The sequence below is a fragment of the Lepisosteus oculatus genome, chromosome 8, assembly GCF_040954835.1.
Source record: "Lepisosteus oculatus isolate fLepOcu1 chromosome 8, fLepOcu1.hap2, whole genome shotgun sequence".
NCBI lineage: Eukaryota > Metazoa > Chordata > Actinopteri > Semionotiformes > Lepisosteidae > Lepisosteus > Lepisosteus oculatus.
The window spans coordinates 38,079,231-38,085,230 of record NC_090703.1 but is presented as its reverse complement, the minus strand read 5'-3'; positions in this window follow the sequence as shown (position 1 = coordinate 38,085,230).

The window sequence follows — 6,000 nt, the reverse complement described above, 5'->3', positions numbered from 1 at the left end:
AATTGTTGAAAGATTGATGTGACATCAATTGAATACCATATTGAATACTGACAATTTCAATTTCCAGAATCCCAAAATCAGTATTAAACACACCCATTGTTTACAAAATGTCAGAAATATCCAACTCTCTGAAGGGTGTTTAAATCACTAGGTTTGTTAAAGAGATCACTGTACTTCTGAGAGTCCAAGACACCAGCTGCAACTTTATTGTCAATTAGCATTTTTAGCAGAGGGCAAATTCGGCACTACTTTTTTGCACTTGTTAATGAAAGAGGTTCAATTCAAATTAGACTTGAAACGTTTGACCGCCCTGATCATTACAGTGATTGTACTGGCCTTCTCTTGCAATTCACAGTTCCCAATTCAAAGTTAAAAACATAAATCAAGCAACCATGCAATGTCTGTTAGCTAACTGATAGCCATATTTCTAAACTCCATGAAAGCTTTTACTATATATCTAACAAAAGTGAAACAAATTAATATAGTATGCTTTTTCGGCTTAGCTATATAATTTCAGTGAGCAGCAAAAGCTACAATACTGCCATACTCAGATGACAGCTCTTCCTGAAAATACAATAATAGCTCAAAAAAGAAGTTTGTTTTTGGTCTGAAATTAGCAATGTAGCCTACACCCTTCCCAGTCATGATTGGTGAATGACTGATTTTTATTGACAGCAACCTCTCGGTCTTCCTACTCTTTTCTGTGCAATAGTTCTTCAACCCTTTGAATAAACAATCGAACAAACATCACATACTGAGCAATATCACTTGAGTCCAATTATTCCTCAGACTAATTTGAGATCCTTTGGCAGCTAACATCTAGGTCCAACCCTTCTTTATATTGGTAAAAGTAAAACATGGCACAAAATGTAATTGTCAGCTTCAGGACAAAAGGTTTTGATCGGGTTTTGATATTGTGGATTAATTAGGACAGTAGTTCTCACTCCTGGTCCTACAGTACCTCTGTTTCTTCTAGTTTTTGCTCCAGCTGAGTTCAGAACTGCCTTCATTCAGGTGTGCGATCAAATATAAGCAATTGAACTTAAACAGAAGGAAAATCACTGACTTACTGTGGGAGTGTCTGATTATATTATTCCCACTTGTGTCTGTTCATCATCAATTGATCACTGATTAAGTTGATCACTTATTGATCACAATGGATCGCTGTTTAGTCAGATATTAGCAATTAATTTTATGTTGTCAAGTTGAGGAGAAACTTTATAAAGTTTTGTGAGACAAAGTTGTTGGAAATAATGCAGTTTAGCTAACACAGTTTTTTAAAAACCCAAGGACTCAGAAAAGAAAAATGTCTAAACTAGCAAACAGATCTGTTACAAACACCAATTAGCACTTGTATTTAAAACATACCATATAAGGCACTTATACTGTTTATAAGGAAATGCAGATAATACAATTATTATCTCTTATATTTCTGTGTACAGTGATGTTTAAGTGCATAGGATTGAAATGCACTGAAATTAATTCTGGGTACTTTAGTCCATATGAGAAAGAATTTAGTAATACCAAAGTATACTCAAGTCACACACAATACCCATGACTGCTAGAGAACCAGAACAGACCAGAAGGTACAGTATATATATCTTAATTTTAGAAACACACTGTTTCATAAATCAGTATTATTGAAAAGTATTCTATTATGTTGCTCAAACGTGGTTTTCTGATAGCACTGCCTGGACATTTCATATCATACTGTAGCTTAGCACTTAAAGAAACATAATGATCTTTAATGTCTGTTTTAGTTAAATAATGTATTAAAAAATGAAACAGAATAATAAAGCAGTAATGATTGTTTCATCCACATTCATAACATTGCAACAGAAAAGAACCATGGTTTAGACAGATAAACTATTTCATAGCACTGTGAACTCAGACAGGGTTGAAAGTATGACCATCACACATGAAGAAATCATATCCAGCAGAAGGGATATAAATGCCGACCTTGTATACGGTATGTTATCAATCAAGTATTATCAGATTAGACAAGACTAACCTCCCCTGACTGACACATTACACATAGTTGGATTATTTTCCTCAGTCATATACATCAGCTGCATATGATTGCCACTAGATCATCTCGTCTGAACTAAAATTCAAGGACCTGCCATAATGATACAATATCAAAAAAGCTCTATTTTTTTATGTCTTCTATGTAATGGAACTATATGTTACTGTATTATAACAAGTTGGATACTGGAGTGCTAAGAAAGGATTGCAGGCAAGCAGAAACAAAGCATAAGATGCAATGAGACTAATTGTTAGTGGAACTGCAGATCAGAAAGCTACAAAATTGCGCTAGAGAAAAACAGACTGGTAGGAGCTGGTGAGGTACCAAAATCAAATCATCACATCACTTTTAACAACCACTTCAGAACACTGGAGTGGTTCAGGAAGGTACAGTACTAAAATGTCATTCATAATTGTTTAATGAGGAATACATAGTATATAGGACTGACAGACTGACCAGGGTGCCACAATTTGACTGAGAATCAGTGCTCATTCAATCCTTCAGTCTCCTTCCTTCCATAGTTTGTCTGCAGGTTGGTTGCTTCTGCTCTTTTTGTCTTCCCTGCGCATCACTTTTCCTTCTGCACAAGCTTTCACTGGTGTTGATCTAGTATTGGTACTAAGAGAACAAGGTGGCACCTGTGTGCTGAGCTTCGCTGCAACCCCCACCAAAGAATTTGATTTGCTCTCACTGTTTCTTTCTCTGCTTGTTGCTGCTCTAGACTTGTAGCTTCATGCTCCATGCCTTTCTGTGGACCTTGTTCCCTTCTATGAATGTTAGTGCCCTCCATCATGACATTGTCCCCCACACCACTGTACTGATGTAATCTGAATTGCTGTTTGTGCTTGCACTGTTCCACATCATTAAATCAGACACCCCAATTGGGTGACAACCAGGTAAAGAAATAGATTAAGGGAATTGAAGAAGAAGCAAAATAATTAGGGGTGAGTAAGTTCTGGCACTGCAGACAATCTTCAGCACTTAGATTCCTCATTAATGAGCCCTAGGCACTAGGCACTGATGGTATTCAGCTTAAATTCAGGGAAAGGAGCTGTATATTTCAAATATGTAGAAATATGTATTTTTGCTTTTAAATACTCAAGATAAACATTGTCCATTTAGAGTGAAGCATTACCTCTGTAAGACTTTTTTTAAAAACAAACATCTTTCTCATAGAGATTTGTGTTTAACAAAATACAGTACAGTTCATCACAGGCCTTGGAATTAACAAATTACTAGGTTTTTATTCTGTTTTTAAAACTGTTCAGGTTGTATATGTTTATATATTTTTAAAAATTATCTGATATAAGTGACGTACATAAGATACATTTTTGAAGGTGCTTAGTTTGACATATTATTTAAAACTGATTTTTAACCAGATACAGGTTATTACGAGTTACCATTTTGCCTTTGCAAATGAGAAATTGCTTAAAGAGAGAAGCCAGACACAGGTCACATTGCTCAATGGGTACTACATAAAAATAAGGTTACTTTTTATAACGAGGACATTGATGTCAGTTTGCTTCTCACACACCTGATTAATTCATGGATTCTCCAGCTGTTTATGGGGTACTGCACATCATGTACAGTAATTGTATAGCTTCTTCCTATTGTCTTTCTCATTTGTGAATGTAATATTTCAGAAAAAGATACATAGATACAATAAATACATAAAAATGAGAAAAAGTCATTTAAGGATCAGGGGTATTTGAGCAAAATGTATTTACATCCCAATATATTTTTAGATTCCTGGGTGTCCAGGCAGATGACCTTTAAAGAAACCACTTGAAATCACAGAGACATTGCTGTACTGCCATCTGTTGTAGTAAACCAAGTAGTACAGGCGACCATGATAGCCCTAATAAAGAATATAAGTGCCTAATTTTACAATAAAAATCAATTAAACTTCTTATCTTGGTATAAACTGATAATGTGGTGTTAGTGACATATATCAATAAAAGGAAGAATCAACAACAACTACTGATGTACTGTATATGAAGATGCATTAAGTTTTAAGTGAAAACACAACACAGCACATACTGTATTCTGATAGTATTTCATGAGAATAACAGACTTCTCTCATTGAAATATTTCTAACTTCTTCCAAAGGAAACACAGATTTATCTAAGATTTATCAAAGAAGCAGACTTTTCTCATCAAAATGTTCCCCTACTGTTCCCTTCATAAAAAGCCCACTTTTCACATTCAAATATTCCCCACTTGTTAGTTACCTTAACTATATAACCTCTGGATATTTTGGCCCTCAGTACTTTCCCATCTTCTTTCATCAGTTCAGCCCTGTTTTTGGCAAATTACTGTAGTTCACTTATGTAATTTTTTCAGGATTCTGTCAAGCACCACCAGTAATATTTCAATTTGATCAGATCAGGAGAATTGCAAGGTCAACTTAGAAAAATAATTTTATCTGAACAAACTACAGTATTGTGTTTGGTTAAACTCAAGATTTTTGTGTTCATTTACTAAAATGTAAAGTTAAAGGTGAATGAACCAATAGGCAAAACTAGTATTTCAAAAACGCTGTTCTGAAATGGAATAAAGTTAGTTTCCTTGAAAGAAAGCTAAATGCAATCAGAGTGCATAGGAAATGTACTTGTCTGATTATATTCAGAAATCTGCACAGGAAATAGAATGTTCAAAAACCTGAAGTAATCTCTTACATTACACCCATAAGATCTATTCAGATCATATGCTAGGCCTTTGACCAGTTCCTCTTATTGTCATCTCTTTTACTACAAGGAAATGGATATTTAGTAGGGGTATAAAAAAGGATTAAAATTCAAATGTATCAATGTCTGCATTTGATTTAGCAGCTGGAGGCCAATAAAAGTAAAAGAATATGAGGTAATATTCAGCAAATTTAGTTTGGACAGTTTTTTTTTTACTTAAGCATTATGGAAACATACAGTAGGCTTCCGAGACACCTTCTGTAGTTTTGAATTTGTTGCAATCAGCTCTCAACATTATGTTCACTGCAATGTCTGTTCCATTCTACTGTGTTGTGTTTGACATTTTAAATATTGTTCTTTAAGATAAGATGATTCCTTAGACTGTTGTTAAAGATGCTTATTTCCACACTATTTCCATCGATAGTTTATATTGAGGACCTACATGAAACACTGCTCAGAAATATAGACACCAAATTATTGTTTTTATTTCCTTATAAATTAAAAAGGTCTTAGAACTAAGTTGCTGATTGCCAGAAACAGACTCTGGGTGTCTCATCTGAGGAACTGTTTTGCATTGTGCGTCAGTGATTCTGAGGTGTGCTGATTAGAGCACAATTGCTCAGGGAATTGACTGATTTCTAAAAGTAAAGAGGAAACCTATGGGCTCCCCGGCATTAACAGACAAACAAGGTGGTAACAGCTTCTGATAAACCCTGAAGACAGTTTTTTTCCCCTTCAGATGCCATTTTGAGAGTATGTGCTAGTCTCTGCTTGACTGCACTAAAGTTTCTGTGGGCAAAAACAAATAATTAGCAGCACACTTTCATTTTTCTAAATAACACCAGCCCCTCAGAGCAACCCTTGTTATTTAGAAGTGGAATTTGTGTCGCCTTTGAAAAACACAAAGTATACACTGAGAATTCCTGAAGCAGTATTGTTTTTAGGAGGCCTGGAACAACACATAAACCTTGTCAGACTGTTTGTTTAGCCATGATATGTTTTAAGTAGATGTAGGACTGAAAAATGGAAATGTTGTAGTCATGCGGTTTAAAGTACAATTAAAATTCTCTTTAAATTCTTTCCACTAAATGACTTCAGAATATACAAATTGCAATGATGAAAATGTGCAGTACTTCATTTTTTGAGATAGCACTAAAGAAGAAGCTGAGGGGTTGCAAATTATAATTAAAACAAACAATTAATCAGAGATCAGTCTGTGCCAAAGTTCCTGCACTGCTTATGAATAGATTTTTTTTTCTTCACAGAGCAAAAAAGAAACAAAGCAAC